The sequence below is a fragment of the Ovis canadensis genome, chromosome X, assembly GCF_042477335.2.
Source record: "Ovis canadensis isolate MfBH-ARS-UI-01 breed Bighorn chromosome X, ARS-UI_OviCan_v2, whole genome shotgun sequence".
Taxonomy (NCBI): domain Eukaryota; kingdom Metazoa; phylum Chordata; class Mammalia; order Artiodactyla; family Bovidae; genus Ovis; species Ovis canadensis.
Window position 1 is genome coordinate 105,949,145 of NC_091727.1, and position 18,922 is coordinate 105,968,066.

Below are 18,922 nucleotides of genomic sequence, written 5' to 3' on the forward strand. Positions count from 1 at the left end.
GTCTTGTTTTTTATCCATTCAGCCAGTCTTTGTCTTTTGCTTGGGGCATTCAACCCATTTACATTTAAGGTAATTATTAATACGTACGATCCTGTTGCCATTTACTTTATTGTTTTGGGTTTGAGTTTATACATCCTTTTTGTGTTTCCTGTCTAGAGAGTATCCTTTAGCATTTGTTGGAGAGCTGGTTTGGTGGTGCTGAATTCTCTCAGCTTTTGCTTGTCTCTAAAGCTTTTGACAGAGGTTCAAGCGTCTGCCTGCAATGCAAGAGACCTGGGTTAGATCCCTGGGTTGGGAAGATTCCCTTGGAGAAGGAAATGGCAACCCACTCCAGTATTCTTGCCTGGAGAATCCCATGGACAGAGGAGCCTGGAGAGCTACAGTCCATGGGGTCGCAAAGAGTTGGACAGGACTGAGCAACTTCACTTTCACTTTCATATTTGAATGAGATCCTTGCTGGGTACAGTAATCTGGGCTGTAGGTTATTATCTTTCATCACTTTAAGTATGTCTTGCCATTCCCTCCTGGCCTGAAGAGTTTCTGTTGAAAGATCATCTGTTATCCTTATGGGAATCCCCTTGTGTGTTATTTGTTGTTTTTCCCTTGCTGCTTTTAATATTTGTTCTTTGTGTTTGATCTTTGTTAACTTGATTAATATGTGTCTTGGGGTGTTTCGCCTTGGGTTTATCCTGTTTGGGACTCTCTCGGTTTCTTGGACTTGGGTGATAATTTCCTTCCCCATTTTAGGGAAGTTTTCAACTATTATCTCCTCAAGTATTTTCTCACGGTCTTTCTTTTTGTCTTCTTCTGGGACTCCTATGATTTGAATATTGCAGTGTTTAATATTGTCCTGGAGGTCTCTGAGATTCTCATTTCTTTTAATTCGTTTTTCTTTTTTCCTCTGTGATTCATTTATTTCTACCATTTTATCTTCTACTTCACTAATCCTATCTTCTGCCTCCGTTATTCTACTATTCGTTGCCTCCAGAGTGTTTTTGATCTCATTTATTGCATTATTCATTATATATTGACTCTTTTTTATTTCTTCTAGATCCTTGTTAAATCTTTCTTGCATCTTCTCAATCCTTGTCTCCAGGCTATTTATCTCTGATTCCATTTTGATTTTAAGATTTTGGATCATTTTCACTATCATTATTTGGAATTCTTTTATCAGGTAGATTCCTTATCTCTTCCTCGTTTGTCTGGTTTGGTGTGCATTTATCCTGTTCCTTTACCTGTTGGGTATTCCTCTGTCTCTTCATCTTGTTTATATTGCTGCATTTGGGGTGGCCTTTCTGTATTCTGGCAGTTTGTGGAGTTCTCTTTATTGTGGATTTCCTTGCTGTGGGTGGGGTTGTATCAGTGGCTTGTCAAGGTTTCTTGGTTAGGGAAGCTTGTGTCAGTGTTCTGGTGGGTGGAGCTGGATTTCTTTTCTCTGGAGTCCAGTGAAGTATCCAGTAATGAGTTATGAGATGCCAGTGGTTTGGGGTAACTTTGGGCAGCCTGTGTATTAAAGCTCAGGGCTGTGTTTCTGTTTGGCTGGAGAATTTGTGTGGTATGTCTTGCTCTGGAACTTGTTAGCCCTTGGGTGGTGCTTGGTTTCAGTGTAGGTATGGAGGCGTTTGATGAGCTCCTATTGATTAGTGTTCCCTGGAGTCAGGAGTTCTCTGATGTTCTCAAGATTTGGACTTAAGCCTCCTGCTTCTGGTTTTCAGTCTTATTTTTACAGTAGTCTCAAGACTTCTCCTTCTATACAGCACTGTTGATAAAACATCTAGGTTAAAGATAAAAAGTTTCTCCACAGTGAGGGACACCCAGAGAGGTTCACAGAATTACATGGAGAAGAGAAGAGGGAGGAGGGAGTTAGAGGTGACCCAAATGAAATGAGGTGGAATCAAAAGAGGAGAGGGCAAGCTAGCCAGTAATCATTTCCTTATGTGCACTCCACAGTTTGGACCACTCAGAGATGTTCACAGAGTTAGAAGAGAAGAGGGAAGAAGGAGACAGAGGAGGCCAGGAGGATAAAAGGGGGAAATGAAAAGGAGAGAGACAGATCCAGCCAGTAATCAGTTCCCTAAATGTTCTCCACCATCTGGAACACACAGAGACTCACAGAGTTAGGTAGAGAAGAGAAGGGGGAGGGAGGAGACAGAGGCTACCTGGTGGAGAAAAAGGAGAGTCCAAAGGAGGAGAGAGGAGTCAAGCCAGTAATCTCGCTCCCAAGTAAAAATGGGTAATGAAGATTGGGTTTTTAAAGGTACAAAATTGATAACTACCAAAAAGCAAAGATTAAAAATCTTGAAGAGGTTGGATTTTCAAAAATACAATATTAAAGAAAAGAAGAAGAAAAAAAAGTCACAAAAATTATTAAAATATATATATATGAAGTTTGCTTTAAAAATAGTGTCTTTTTTTGAAAAGTAATAGGTTATAAAAATGAAAATTAAAGGAGCAATAGAGGACTTAAAAATTTTTTAAGTTAAGAAAAAGAAGAAAAAAATGATTGTAAAAATAGTAAAGGTATATCTAGGAATTTCTCTGGTGTTGTTGTGGGCAGTGTGGGGTCAGTTCATTTTTGGATAGTTCCTTGGCCCGCCTTATATTTCTCAAGATCTACAGGCCCCTTCCTATGTAGTCCGTACCAATGACAGGGTTTTCATCTATTGCACCTGTCACTTCCAAGGTGGTTACTTCTGTTTTAGCTTCTTCTGTTTGCTAGTCTCTTCAGTGTCTGATTTCCGCCCTGACACAAGGGGGGCAGTGGTGGACACTCTTTTTAGGCTCACTTGTTCAGTCGTGCTGTGGGGAGGGAGGGACGCTGCAAACAACTAACACTGGCGTGTGCTCACAGTGTCTTAGCCTCACTGGCCCTGCCCCCGCTCACTGCACGTGTACCCTCCCTGTCCACTGTGCTCAGGCTCTAGGTTGCTCTACCAGGAACCATCCAAGGCCGGCCCTGGGCTGCATGCACCTCCCATGTTTAAGCCACTCAGGTTTAGGCATTCAGGTAGTCCTCAGAGGCGCAGACTCAGTTGGGCCTGCATTTTGTGCCCTTCCCAGGTCCAGGTAGCTCAGGTGTTTGGCGAGCGCGCACGCTGCAACTTATCGCCTCTCCCGTCTCTGCTGCTCAGTTTTCTGGGTATACAACTGGCGCACCTTCTCAGGCAGATGATGACTGTCCAGAACCCCAAGAAGTCTTAGTTAGCAAAGGAGCCTGCTTTCCGTTTGGTAGATAATGCTTCTCTGGGGTTGCGATTGCTCCCTTCAGGCCCTTCCGACTCTGGCTGCCTGTCACCGAGGGGGATGGTCTGCAGCCGGCTAATTCTGTTTCGTCCTTTGTTCTGTGCGCTGTCTTGGCGGTGTCTTGTGTTAGAGCTTTTTGCATGGTAGCTATCCCACAGTCTGGTTTGCTAGCCCAAGTTAGTTTGCTGTGATTACACTCGGGGCATTCGGGCCCGGTCCTTACTCTAAGCAATGCAGCCCGTGCCTCTCTGCCCAGCCCCCGCTTGCTAGTGGCGGATGCAGGAGTCTGCACTGCTTCTCCTCTTGGGGAGTTACCATTGGGCTCGTACTCTGTGGGTTTTAATAATTTATTTATTTTTCCTCCCTGTTATGTTGTCCTCTGTGCTTCCAAGGCTCACCACAGACTCAGCCATGAGAGTGTTTACTGGTGTTTGGAAACTTATTTCTTTTTAGGACTCCCTTCCCGGGACAGAGCTCCATCCCTACCTCTTTTGTCCCCTTTTTAGTCGTTTATATTTTTTCCTACCTCTTTTCAAAGACAACGGACTGCTTTTCTTGGTGCCTGATGTCCTCTGCTGGCATTCAGAAGTTGTTTTGTGGCATTTACTCAGCATTTAAATGTTCTTTTGATGAATTTGTTGGGGAGAAAGTGGTCTCCCCATCCTATTCCTCTGGCCATCTTAGCCACTCCCCCTGTATATTTGTTTTTATAAGTTGTATGCACCTTGAAGGAATTGAATAAGTACAGGCAGTATCTCACCAGTTTGAAATTAGACTTTGAAAGAAACTATGTAAGAGAACAAGTAAGTTAAATACTTGAATTTGTTTTATTTGAGGCCTGTAAGAAAGTTTTTATGTAGGTTGTGGAAGAAAGACTTAAATTCAGGTTAATTAACCATTTGTAAACTACAGGACGTTTACAGGACGTTTACCAAGCCCAAAACATGAGAAGTCATATCAAAGGACAAGGTTATTTCTGGCCAATACAAACACTGTAATTCTTTTTTTCCCCCTCCCAGAAAATGATTGAAAAACAAGTAAATAAATTGTATGAAACCAAGAGAGCCTGTGACAGTCATGGCAATACACAGTTCCAAGAATGGCTGTTACAAGAAAATAAACAAACAACTCCAGACCAAGAACTGTTGATAAAGCAAAGGTATGGCTAAAGTTAATGCATATTTTGGTGGACATATTGTGGACTCCAGAAAACTGCAAAAATACTAGAAATAATTGAAAGCAGAATTTAAAAAGTATTAGACACAATTTAACTTCCTATAGTCTTCAATGTGGACTGAAAAGAAAGGAGATTAAGAGATAGCAAGGATTGGAAACTTTGATACCATAGCTAGGAAAGAGTTTCTACCTGAGAAAGTGGAGTCATGAGAAACCCAAGAGGTAAGACAAACTGATATTTGAAGAACAATTCCGAGGTACAGCTCCCTGAGCTTGGGAAACCCAAGTTCATAGTAGTAGAGGGAAAGGTGTCATTAGCACATTTCAAACTTAAGTTTAAGGAAATTACTGCCAGATAAAACAGAGGGAGTTGCTATAACTTCATCTGATGCTAATATAAACAGGTGTTACCCCCCAACCAACCATTTAGCTATTATTCACACACAGTCAATCTTATCATTCAGCAGCTGAGCCCATGCCCCAGGAGGTAAAGGGATGAGTTATAGTTCCTTCTCTTTTTTCTTTATCAGAGGTGAGGGCCAGTTCCCCATCACCTAGCTCTTATATTCCATGGATTCATGTCATGATATGCCAGAATATATACTGGTTCACCAAAGTGGCAGACTGGTAGTCTGCAGACCTGTCTATACATGAGAGATTGTTCAAGGACTTGACAATGACAGAGAGGCCAATAGCCACTTTTTTTTTTAAAGAAGATTCAAATATACTTGTTTTTGGAAGTTAGTCCTTAAGTTGACTTTAGCCGTCCTTGGAAACTCATGTTACAGAGCTCCTGAATTATGACTAATCTCTGTATAAAATGCTTTAAATCAGTCTGTTCTACATTTTGCCATTGCCCCAACCACAGTAACAGTCTGATGAGTACATCATGGTGAGTTGGTGGATCAGGCTAGCTTAAAGAACTCTACATTCCTGTAGTTTAAGAAATAAAAAGCAACCCAGAAAGTGGTTTGGGAATATCAGAGTAGATAATACCATCATAAGGGAAACACCCAGTTTATCTTCCCTTAAATTTTCACTTTTACTTAGATATTTAGATATGATTAGCTTGGAATTAAACAAGCTTGAACACATGGCAGAAAAGCAGAATGTACTCTGGATAAAGGAAGAAGAAAGACGACATCGGGATCACATTAGAGGAAAACTTGGTCTCTGGAGACAAATTGAAGAGGTGAGAAACACCAAATTATAAATATTGATGGGGAAATTATGTGTGATTATTTTATTTATAAACATTTTTAGCAATCCCACCATATTACCTGAAGTTATTTCAGGTCTAAGAAATAAACCACTGCTTAAAAAATCATAATTATTTTAAAATAATAAACTGCTATTAATCTTGTATCACCATTATAACAGACAAGCTTTTACTTAACATAGTGAGACTGATACCACAAATTACATACCCATAATAGTATAGACACACTTCATCTGCTCTTAAAGTTTTAGAATTTAACTCTAGTGAAAAATAATCATGTCTGTATTCTCACTCCTCAACGCTCAGACAAGGCTATTTGTTCAGGCTCTGTCAGAATACATTTAAGGGCAACATATTGCATATGATAATTCCTCAAATCTATAAGAGAAAATCACCTTTCCAGAATCTTTTTAGATCTACCTTTGAAGTATAAGCCCATTCTAAAGCCAATGTAAGATTTTCATTATGGTTGTCCAAGTTCCTATAAGGGCCTTAATTTGACCTAATTTGCTTATTCACCAAACAAACAAACAAACAAACAAACAAGATTATAAAAGAGAAACTCTGCTGACTACCATGACATTGTGCTCCTTAGAAATGGAAAACAAAAGAAATCTTACTTCTGTCAAAGATTGGAGAAGAAGTAAAAAGGGAAGCACGATTTGAAAAACAACATAAAAAAGTCAAAGAAGATGCTCACCATAAGGTAGAGTGACTTTGAACAATAACTTGGGCTGTTTTGAGGAAAGGATTTTGCTAATTTTGATATTTTAAAGTGTGGATTTTCAGAAGTGACTCAAATTCACAAGGATAGCTATTGATGGAAAGAGCCAGTCTGGTCTGAACCTGGACTTTAAGGGCTGGTCTAAAATGGGACCAGTGTCCAGAAAGTAGGCAATGAGTTCAGTTGGACCTAGTTATTAAAATACGTTCTTCAAACTGGACAGCAGAAGGAGGCTTACCTTTATTACCTTCCTAGCTCTGTACTCTGATTTTAGAAATCTCAAGAATGAGGGCTTCCTTCAAGTGTACCATCATATTTGAAGTATCTGTTATGCATTTCCAGTGGCAAGTTGATATTAAATTTTAAACATTGAATATATATATATTTTTTAATATTTAGAAAAAAGCACAACTCGAGAAAAAAATAACTTATTATTTACAAAAAATGCAAAGGAATGACCTTCAGAGAGAAGGATCAGAAGAAAATGTATTTGAAAACAAAAGTCAAGATGAAACAGAAGGTGAGAGAGAAACAATAAAAGACAAAGGTAAGTAGAATATGCATAAATATTTATTAATTATAAGTGGCTTTGTAAAAACCCCTCTATGTGCTAATATAGTGAGGTGACAAAGCCCTTGCAAAGAGAAATTCTGGAAGCTTACACTTACAGGCACAGGTCAAGTTGTAGAAAATGTACAGACACCCACACACATTCACACAATATTGTTATGTTACAGACATTATAACAAATTACACACTTCTGTAAAGTGGCTCAGCAGACAAGACTGCCTTTACCAGGAGTTTAGAAAGGAGCCAGTAGAGGAGACAGAACAACAACAAAAAGGGAAAGAGACAGTTATATATAGATAGAGAAAATGAGCCAGTAAGACAAAACATTAAGCCCAAAACAGACTGGAACAAAGAGGGAGACAATGAAGGAAAATTTTAACTGAGGTCCACTAAGAAGAGATTATACAAAACAGTAAGCTAGAAAGAGAAAGAGAAAAAAAATTTAAGTAGAAAAGAAGAAGAGACATTTAAAATATCCTAAGCAAGAAATAGAAATAGAAAGAACAAGAAGGTTAAAAAGGAGAAAATATGATACGAAAAGAAAGAATGAAATGGAGATATAAAGAGGAGGAAAGTGAATGAATGAATAAGAAGAATATTGAGCAGAAGAAGCTAGTAAGAAAATAAACATGCATGCATGCACGCGCACACACACACACACACACACACACTCCATGAGGGAGTGGAAGGAGACAAAGGCAAAGAAACAAGAGAAAAAGAAGGAGTATGAGGAAGAAAAGCAAACAAAGAAAACAGAGAATGAAAGAAAGGGAGCAAGAAAGACATACAGACACAAATAGAGAAACAAAGGAGTAGGAGGAAGAGAGAGAATAAAGAAGTTCTTTAAAATAAAAGCAGAATGTGAGAGTGAGAAATTTGAAAAGAAGCCAGTAGGAAAATCTATACAATTTGGGAAGGGAGTAATAGGGGAAAAAATGAGAAGTTAGTAAAAGAAAAAGAGAGAGACTTAAAAAAGAGATGCCAATATGAAAAAGCAGTTCATTGAAGATAGACTGAATGGAATAAAAGGATCCAGTAGGAGAGGGAGAATAGGAGAAAAGGAAAATATTAATATTAAGAAGGAGGAAGTTAAAAAGTCAGTAAAAGAAAATAAAACAAAAAATGAAAAGATAAAAAAGGCAAAGAATGAAATGCAGAGTAGAAACAGAGACACAGAACAAAAGGGAGAGAAAAAGTATAGTACAATAAGGAAAGAGAAGGATTTCAAAAGTTACAGAAGACTAGCATTAAATAAGGGGGGAGGGGAAGATGGAAGGGGAGGGAAGATGGATAGATGGAAGGCAGAAAATATGAACATACTTCAAAAAGGAAGAGCCAGTAGCCAGTAAGAAAAGCAGTACAGGAACATAGAGAATCCATGGAAGAAAGAGAGAAGGGATAGAGAAAGAGAGAGGAAAGAAATACAGAAAAGAGGTAAATAGGGTGAGTTTATAAAATAGGAGCCAGTAAAAAAGGCAGGACAAAAAATAAATAAATAAAAGGAAGGAAGAGAGAAAGGGAGAAGGAAAGCAGTTTGAAAAGAGAAGCCTGTAAAAAGAGAATAAAATAGGAAGAAAGAAAGGGAAGAAGGCAGGCATGCAGGCAGATAAAGAAAAGAGAAAGCAAAAGAAAAGGCATGAGAAGGAGCTATTAAAAACGGGAATAAAGGAGAAAAGGAAGGAAGGAAAGAAAAAAAATTAATGAATAAGTTATAGGAAAAAATAAAATGAAGAGAGAATGTGACTGTGTGAGAGAGAGACTTCAAAAGGAGTCAGAGGAATTTAAAAAAAAACCTGTAAAACATGATAGGTAATAGATAGGTAGAACCAACTTTTAAAAGAATAACCCAGAGGGCTTTCCTGGTGGTCCAATGGTTAGAACTCTGTGCTTCAAATACAAGGGGCCCGGTTCAATCCCTGGTCAGGGAAGTAGATGTACGTGCCACAACTAAGAGTTTGCATACCACAACTAAAGATCTCACACGCCGCAACAAAGACCAAAGATGCCACATGCTACAACCAAGATCTGCTACAGCCAAATAAATAAATAGTTTTAAAAAGAGTAACCCAGAAACAAATGAAAGTACAAAACAAGATAGCAGATGAGAGAAAGAAACGTTTCAGAAGAGGAGCCCTTAAAAGTGGGTTTAAAAGGAGCGAGAGGGATGGGGAAAGTGCCAGGGGAGGGTGAAGGAGGGAGGAGGGAAGACAAAAAATGTAAAGCAAAAGGATGAAAGGCAGCAAGTAAAAGACAGAGAATTAAATCAGGAAACAAAGAAAGAAAAAGAAGGTAAATGTTTAAAGGATGGAACAGTAGGAAACAGTAAAATAAAAAGAGGGAATGTGATTGTATAAGAAGCTTGAAAAGAAAGAGTAAGTAAAAAAATTCAAGTACTATTTGGGGAAGAGGGCTGTTTAAAAAGGAGACTTCCGAGGGGGCTTCCCTGGTGGCTTCAGTTCAGTTCAGTTGCTCAGTCGTGTCCAGCTCTTTGGGACCCCATGGAATGCAGCACACCAGGCCTCACTGTCCATCACTGACTCCCAGAGTTTACTCAAACTCATGTCCATTGAGTGGGGGATGCCATCCAACCATCTTATCATTTGTCGTCCCCTTCTTCTCCTGCCTTCAATCTTTCCCAGCATCAGGGTTTTTTCCAATGAGTCAGTTCCTCGCATCAGGTGTCCAAAGTATTGGAGTTTCAGCTTCAAATTCAGTCCATCCAATGAATACAGGACTGATTTCCTTTAGGATGGACTGGTTGGATCTCTTTGCAGTCCAAAGGACTCTCAAGAATCTTTTGCAACACCACAGTTCAAAAGGAACAATTCTTCAGCACTCATCTTTCTTTAGAGTCCAGCTCTCACATCCATACATGACTACTGGAAAAACCATAGTTTTGATTAGACAGACCTTTGTTGGCGAAGTAATGTCTGCTTTTTAATATGCTATCTAGGTTGGTCATAACTTTTCTTCCAAGAAGCAAGTGTCTTTTAATTTCATGGCTACACTCAACATCTGCAGTGATTTTGGAGCCCAGAAAAATAAAGTCTGTCACTGTTTCAACTGTTTCGCCATCTATTAGCCATGTAGTGATAGGACCAGATGCCATGATCTTAGTTTTCTGAATGTTGACTTGTAAGCCAACTTTTTCACTCTCCTCTTTCACTTTCCATCAAGAGGCTCTTTAGTTCTTCTTCACTTTCTGCCATAAGGGTGGTGTCATCTGAATATCTGAGGTTATTGATATTTCTCCCAGCAATCTTAATTCTAGCTTGTGCTTCATCCAGTCCAGTGTTTCTCATGATGTATTCTGCATATGAGTTAAATAAGCAGGGTGACAATATACAGCCTTAACGTACTCCTTTTCCTATTTGGAACCAGTCTGTTGTTCCATGTCCAGTTCTAACTGTTCCTTCCTGACCTGCATACAGGTTTCTCAGGAGGCAGGTAAGGTGGTCTGGTATTAGCATCTCTTTAAGGATGTTCCGCAGTTTGTTGTGATCCACACAGTCAAAGGCTTTGGCATAGTCAATAAAGCAGAAATAGATGTTTTTCTGGAACTCTCTTGCTTTTTCAATAATCCAGTGCATGTTGGCAATTTAGTCTCTGGTTCCTCTGCCTTTTCTAAATTCACCTTGAACATCTGGAAGTTCACAGTTCACGTATGTTGAAGCCTGGCTTGGAGAATTTTGAGCATTACTTTGCTAGCATGTGAGATGAGTGCAATTGTGCAGCAGTTTGGGCATTCTTTGGCATTGCCTTTCTTTGGGATTGGAATGAAAACTGACCTTTTCCAGTCCTGTGGCCACTGCTGAGTTTTCCAAATTTGCTGGCATATTGAATGCAGCACTTTCACAGCAGCATCTTGTAGGATTTGAAATAGCTCAACTGGAATTCCATCACCTCCACTAGCTTTGTTCGTAGTAATGCATCCTAAGGCCCACTTGACTTCGCACTCCAGGGTGTCTGGCTCTAGGTGAGCAGTCACACTACCATTGTTATCTGGGTCATGAAGACCTTTTTTATATAGTTCTGTGTATTCTTACCACTTCATCTTAATATCTTCTGCTTCTGTTAGGTCCATACCATTTCTGTCCTTTTTTGAGCCCATCTTTGCATGAAATGTTCCCTTGGTATCTCTTATTTTCTTGAAGAGATCTCTAGTCTTTCCCATTCTATTGTTTTCCTCTTTGCATTGATCACTGAAGAAGGCTTTCTTCTCTCTCTTTGCTATTCTTTGGAACTCTGCATTCAAATGGGTATATCTTTTCATTTTTCCTTTGCCTTTCACTTCTCTTCTTTTCATAGCTATTTGTAAGGCCTGCTCAGACAACCATTTTTCCTTTTTGCATTTCTTTTTCTTGGTGATGGTCTTGATCCTTGTCTCCTGTACAATGTCACGAACTTCTGTCCATAGTTCTTCAGGCACTCTATCAGACCTAATCCCTTGAAGCTATTTCTCACTTGTAGGGATTTGATTTAGGTCATACTTGAATGGTCTAGTGGTTTTCCCTGCTGCTGCTGCTGTTAAGTCGCTTCAGTCGTGTCCGACTGTGTATGACCCCAGAGACGGCAGCCCACCAGGCTCCCCCGTCCCTGGGATTCTCCAGGCAAGAACACTGGGGTGGGTTGCCATTTCCTTCTCCAATGCATGAAAGTGAAAAGTCAAAGTGAAGTCACTCAGTCATGTCCGACTCCTAGTGACCCCATGGACTGCAGCCTACCAGGCTCCTCCGTCCATGGGATTTGCCAGGCAAGAGTACTGGAGTGGGATGCCATTGCCTTCTCTAGTGATTTTCCCTACTTTCTTCAATTTAAGTCTGAATTTGGCAATAATGAGTTCATGATCTGAGCTACAGTCAGCTCCCAGTCTCGTTTTTGCTGACTGTATAGAGCTTCTCCATCTTTGGCTGCAAAGAATATAATCAATCTGATTTCAGTATTGACCATCTGGTGATGTCCACGTGTAGAGTCTTCTCTTGTGTTGTTGGAAGAGGGTGTTTGCTATGACCAGTGCGTTCTCTTGGCAAAACTCTATTAGCCTTTGCCCTGTTTAATTTTGTACTCCAAGGTCAAATTTGCCTGTTACTCCAGGTGTTTCTTGACTTCCTACTTTTGAATCCCAGTCCGCTATAGTGAGATGGACATCTTTTGGGGGTGTTAGTTCTAGAAGGTCTTGTAGGTCTTCATAGAACCGTTCAACTTCAGCTTCTTCAGCACTACTGGTTGGGGCATAGACTTGGATTATTGTGTTTGAATGGTTTGCCTTGGAAACGAACAGAGATCATTCTGTCGTTTTTGAGATTGCATCCAAGTACTGCATTTCAGGCTCTCTTGTTGTCTCTGATGGCTACTCCATTTCTTTTAAGGGATTCTTGCCTGCAGCAGTAGATATAATGGTCATCTGAGTTAAATTCACCCATTCCAGTCCATTTTAGTTTGGTGATTCCTAAAATGTTGATGTTCACTCTTGCCATTTCCCATTTGACACTTATAATTTGCCTTGATTCATGAACCTAACATTCCGTGTTGCTATGCAATACTGCTCTTTACAACACCGGACTTTACTTCCATCACCAGTCACATCCACAACTGGGTATTGTTTTTGGTTTGCTTTGTTTTAGCAATAAAGAATCTGCTTGCAATGCCAGATCCATAGGAGACTTGAGTTCAATCCCTGGGTGGGGAAGATACCCTGGAGAAGGGCATGGCAACTCATCCAGTATTCTGGCCTGGAGAATCTCACATACAGAGGAGCCTGGCAGCCTATAGTTCATGGGGTCATAAAGAGTCAGATACCACTGAAGTGATTTAGCACTCGGAGGGGAAAAAGACTGTTGACTAAACAGGATGGGTGAGAGGTAAAAGACAAAAGTTTAAGAAGTGTCCATTAAAAGAAAGTTAAAAAAAAAGAAGGCAGGAGGGAGGAAGGAGAGACAAAGGAAGTGAGGAAGAGAAGCTAGAGAGAGGGGTGGGAGGGATGGAAGGCAACAAAACAGAGACACAGTGAATGAGCAAGTAAAAACAGACAAAAGGAATGAAAACAAAAAGAAGGAGAAGGAAAAAAAACAAGTTTAAAATGAATAGGACAGTAAAAGAGTAAATGGGACAGAAAAAGTAAAATAAGAAGAGAAAGAATTGAAAAAGGAGCAAGTAAGAAAATCAAGTGCAATGTGGGTGGGGGAAGTTTTGAAATGTCACTGAAAACGAGAGATGAGGATGACTGAAATCTAGATAGTAGATATACAGATAAGACTCTAAAGAGGAAAAGCCAGTGAAAAAGTTAGGACAGAAAAGAGAGATGGAAGAAGAGAGAAAAAAGCTTAGAGAGTAAGTAATCAAAGTATAAATGGGGAAGAGGGTAACACATGCAAATCAGTTTAAAAATATAGTAAAATAAAGGTAGATGATTGAAAAAATCTGCAAGCAATAAATGCTGGAGAGGGTGTGGAGAAAAGGGAACCCTCCTACACTGTTGGTGGGAATGCAAACTAGTACAGCCACTATGGAGAACAGTGTGGAGATTCCTTAAAAAATTGCAAATAGAACTCCCTTATGACCCAGCAATCCCACTTCTGGGCATACACACCGAGGAAACCAGAATTGAAAGAGACACATGTACCCCAATGTTCATCGCAGCACTGTTTATAATAGCCAGGACATGGAAACAACCTAGATGTCCATCAGCAGATGAATGGATAAGAAAGCTGTGGTACATATACACAATGGAGTATTACTCAGCCGTTAAAAAGAATTCATTTGAATCAGTTCTGATAAGATGGATGAAACTGGAGCCAATTATACAGAGTGAAGTAAGTCAGAAAGAAAAACACCAATACAGTATACTAACACATATATATGGAATTTAGGAAGATGGCAATGACGACCCTGTATGCAAGTCAGGAAAAAAGACACAGATGTGTATAACGGACTTTTGGTCTCAGAGGGAGAGGGAGAGGGTGGGATGATTTGGGAGAATGGGAATTCTAACATGTATACTATCATGTAAGAATTGAATCGCCAGTCCATGTCTGACGTAGGGTGCAGCATGCTTGGGGCTGGTGCATGGGGATGACCCAGAGAGATGTTGTGGGGAGGGAGGTGGGAGGGGGGGTCATGTTTGGGAACGCATGTAAGAATTAAAGATTTTAAAATTAAAAAAATAAATAAATAAATAAAATAAAATAAAATTAAAAAAAAAGGTAGATGATTGATAGATAGACATGGACTAAAAATGACAGTCAGTTCAGTTCAGTCACTCAGTCATGTCTGACTTCGTAACCCCATGAACCACAGCATGCCAGGCCTCCCTGTCTATCACCAACTCCTGGAGTCTACTCAAACTCATCTCCATTGAGTCAGTGATGTCATCTAACCATCTCATCCTCTGTTGTCCCCTTTTCCACCTGCCTTCAATCTTTCCCAGCATCAGGATCTTTTGAAATGAGTCAGTTCTTCCCATCAGGTGGCCAAAGTATTGGAGTTTCATTTTCAACATCAGTCCTTCCAATGAACACTCAACTCAGGACTGATTTCCTTTAGGATGGACTGGTTGGATCTCCTTGCAGTCCAAGGGACTCTCAAGAGTCTTTTCCAACACCGCAGTTCAAAAGCATCAACTCTTGGGTTCTCAGCTTTCTTTATAGTCCAACTCTCACATCCATACATGACCACTGGAAAAACCATAGTCTTGACTAGACACACCTTTATTGACAAAGTGATGTCTCTGCTTTTTAATGTGCTGTCTATGTTGGTCATAACTTTTCTTCCAAGGAGTAAGCGTCTTTTAATTTCATGGCTGCAGTCACCATCTGCAGTGATTTTGGAGCCCAGAAAAATAAAGTCAGCCACTGTTTCCACTGTTTCCCCATCTATTTGCCATGAAGTGATGGGACCAGATGCCTTGATCTTAGTTTTTTGAATGTTGAGCATTAAGGCAACTGTTCACAGTCCTCTTTCACTTTCATCAAGAGGCTCTTTAGTTCTTCTTCACTTTCTGCCATAAGGGTGGTGTCATCTGAATATCTGAGGTTATTGATATTTCTCCCAGCAGTCTTGATTCCAGCTTGTGTTTTTCCAGCCCAGCGTTTCTCATGATGTACTCTGCATTTAAGTTAAATAAGCAGGATGACAGTATACAGCATTAATGTACTCCTTTTCCTATTTGGAACCAGTCTGTTGTTCCATGTCCAGTTCTAACTGTTGCTTCCTGACCTGCATACAGGTTTCTCAAGATGCAGGTCAGCTGGTCTGGTATTCCCATCTCATTAAGAATGTTCCACATTTTGTTGTGATCCACACAGTCAAAGGCTTTGGCATAGTCAATAAAGCAGAAATAGATGTTTTTCTGGAACTCTTTCGCTTTTTCGATGATCCAGCACATGTTGTCAATTTGATCTCTGGTTCCTCTGCCTTTTCTAAATCCAGCTTGAACATCTGGAAGTTCACGGTTCATGTACTGTTGAAGCCTGGCTTGGAGAATTTTGAGCATTACTTTACTAGTGTGTGAGATGAGTGCAACTGTGCAGCAGTTTGGGCATTCTTTGGCATTGCCTTTCTTTGGGATTGGAATGAAAACTGACCTTTTCCAGTCCTGTGGCCACTGCTGAGTTTTCCAAATTTGCTGGCATATTGAATGCAGCACTTTCACAGCAGCATCTTGTAGAATTTGAAATAGCTCAGCTGGAATTCCATCACCTCCACTAGCTTGTTCATAGTGATGCTTCCTAAGGCCCGCTTGACTTCACATTCCAGGGTGTCTGGCTCTAGGTGTGCAATCACACCATTGTGGTTATCTGGGTCATGAAGATCTTTTTTGTATAGTTCTGTCTTGCCACCTCTTCTTAATATCTTCTGCTTCTGTTAGGTCCATACCATTTCTGTCCTTTTTTGAGCCCATCTTTGCATGAAATGTTCCCTTGGCATCTCTAATTTTCTTGAGATCTCTAGTCTTTCCCATTCTATTGTTTTCCTCTATTTCTTTGCATTGATCACTGAGGAAGGCTTTCTTATCTCTCCTTGCTATTCTTTGGAACTCTGTATTCAAATGGGTTTATCTTTCCTTTCCTCCTTTTCTTTTGGCTTCTCTTCTTTTCATAGCTATTTGTAAGGCCTCCTCAGACAGCCATTTTGCTTTTTGGCACTTTTTCTTGGAGATGGTCTTGATCACTGCCTCCTGTACAATGTCACGAACCTCATTCCATAGTTCATCAGGCACTCTGTCTATCAGATCTAGTCCTTTAAATCTATTTCTCACTTCCACTGTATAATCGTAAGTGATTTGATTTAGGTTATACCTGAATGGTCTAGTGGTTTTCTCTAGTATCTTCAATTTAAGTCTGAATTTGGCAATAAGGAGTTCATGATCTGAGCCACAGTGCAAAAAGAATAGAAGGAATGTTTGGGCGGGGGGGGGGGGGGGCGGAAGAGAAGAGAGAACAGTTTTTTAAATGAAGCAGTAAGAAAATCAAGTAAAATTCTATGTGGTGTGTTGCTGAGGTACAGCTAAAATATAAAAACCAATAAAAAATACAGTAAAATGAAGATAGATGATTTGATACCTAGATAAACACATAGGTATAGGTAGGACTTTAAAAAGAAGCCAATAAAAAAAGACAATACAGAAAAGAAAAGAGAGAAGAAGTAAAGAAGAGTGTTTAAACACTGGAGACACTGAGAGAAGGAAGAAAGAGAAGGAGTAGAGGGCTTCCCTGGTGGCTCAGAGGATAAAGCGTCTGCCTGCCATGCAGGAGACCCAGGTTTGATCCCTGGGTTGGGAAGATCCCCTGGAGAAGGAAATGGCAACCCACTCCAGTATTCTTGCCTGGAGAATCCCATGGACAGAGGAGCCTGGTGGGCTACAGTCCATGCGGTCGCAAAGAGTCAGACATGACTGAGTGACTTCACTTTCAGAAGGCTGCTATGACAGAGGGAACAGACTGTTATGGGAGAAAGATAAGAAGGAGAAAAGTAATGAAGGACAAAGGAAAAGAGGGTGGTGGGAAAGTGAGAAGAATATAGGAAGAAAGAGGAGGAGAGAAGCAGTGGGAAAAGCAAAGAGGAAGGAGCAGGAAGGAGGGAGAAAAGAGGCTTGCAGGCCAGCAGGCAAAGAAGACAGAAAAGCCAGAGAGAGTGAGAGAAAGTCATCAAGAGACATAGAGAAGGGGGGTGGGGAGGGAATGAAGACAGGAAAAGAGAAGAAAGATACAGTGAAAAAAGGGAGCAATAGATACACAGAAAGGAAAGAATGAATGGAGAGAGAGAGGAGGAAAGGAAGGAAGGAAAGGGAGGGGGAGGAAAGGATGGAAAATGGAAGGAGAAGAGGATGAATGTGAGGAAAAATAAGAAAAGGACAAGTCATTCAAAAAGGAAAAGGTAAGAGATTAAAGATGAGCATGAAAATGTTTGAAAAGGAGTAGCCAGTAGGAAAAAAAAAATCAAGTATAACGGTCTGTACAAGTGAAAGAGATTCAAAGACGAGAAGGAATAATTTTTTAAAGACCCTAATATATAGATGGAAAAATAGATGATTTATAGTATGGTAGCAGACAGTCAGATGGACAGAACAGAGTATAAATAGGAAGTACCAGTTTTAAAAAAAAAAAAAAGGTATAAAAAAAAGAAAAACTGAGCAAAAAATGAAAAGCAGCAGGCAGGAAGAAAAATGGAGTAAAAGAAGGTGAGAAGAAGGGATGGAGGGAAGGAGAGCAGGCAGGCAACTTGAAATAGAATGAGTTCGTAGGAGAAAGTAAAAGGAGAAAAAGTTTGAAAGTGAGAGAAGCTTGAAAAGATGGAGTCAGTAAGAAACTCAAGTAGGACTATAGGGATGAGAGATTTAAAGAGAAGTTGTTGAAGAAGACAGTAAAAGAAGATAAACAGATAGAAAATAGAGTATAATTTTAAAAGAAGCCAAGTAAGAAAGATAATAAAGAAAGATAGTATTGAAAAGAGAAAGATGAGAAGAAAACAAAAAAGTGTAAAAACAGGTCCCTGTGAAAATACAGTAAGATCAAGCAAAAAGAAAAGAAAAGAATGCATCCATACACAGAGGCAAAGGAAACAAATACAGAGTGTGAAAGGAAGGGAATGAGAAAGAGACATGGGAAATAAAAGAAAGAAAGAAGGGAGGGGACAAAAGAAAAGAAAGAAGTTAAGATGCTAGGAGTGAGTTAGAAAAGAAGAAGAAAATAAAGGAGACAAAGAGAACAAAAGAATGATTGAAATAGGGAGAGGAGATTGAAAAAGAGGACCCAGTGAGAAAATTAGCACACTAGGTGGGGAAGGGGAATTTAAAAAGAAGTCAGTCACAAAAGAAAATTAAGTAAACATGTATATACAGAGATTATTATAGACATTTTTAAAATTAAAAAAGCAAGTCAGAAAACAGGAAAAGCAGAAGGAAGGAGAGAGGGAGGGAGGAAGGAGAGAAGAAGGGGTAAGGGAGGGATGTATGGTCAGGGAGGGAGACAAAAAGGAAAGGAGGGATGCAGGCAGCCAGCAGACAAAGAATAGAGACACAGTGAAAGGGAGAGCTAGAGAGACACAGCCAGGAATAGAAGAAGGAAAGGAATTAGGAAAGAAGAGGTTTAAAAGGAAGAGACTCAGGTACAGTTGGGAAAGGGGAGAATGACATTTTTTAAGTCAATAAAAATACAGTAAAATGAGGATGATTGATAGGTACATAGCAAGGAAGATAAGTGCACAGGTTTAGGTAGCTGGAACTTTAAAAGGACAATCCAGTAAAGACAGCATAAAGGAAGGAGAGAAGGCGGCGGGGTAGGGGAGAAAGAGAAGTTTAAAAAGGAGCCAGTAAAAACTTGAAGAAGGAAGAAAAGGGACTTTCCTGGTGGTCCAGGGGCTAAGACTCTGCACTCCTGGGTTTGATCCCTGGTCAAGGAACTAGATCCCACATGCCACAACTAGGATCCAGTGCAGCCAAATAAATAAGTCAAAACATTATTTTAAAAAATGGAAGAAGGGAGAGAAGCAGG

The 18,922-nt window shown here is 40.0% G+C and overlaps 1 non-coding gene across 1 annotated transcript; it reads left to right on the forward strand.

Moving 5' to 3' along the window:
- Nucleotides 1–16,639: 16,639 nt before the first annotated feature.
- Nucleotides 16,640–16,711, forward strand: TRNAG-GCC (transfer RNA glycine (anticodon GCC)). Its single transcript has one exon. It is a non-coding gene; the product is annotated as a tRNA-Gly (tRNA).
- The last annotated feature ends 2,211 nt before the right edge of the window (nt 16,712–18,922 follow it).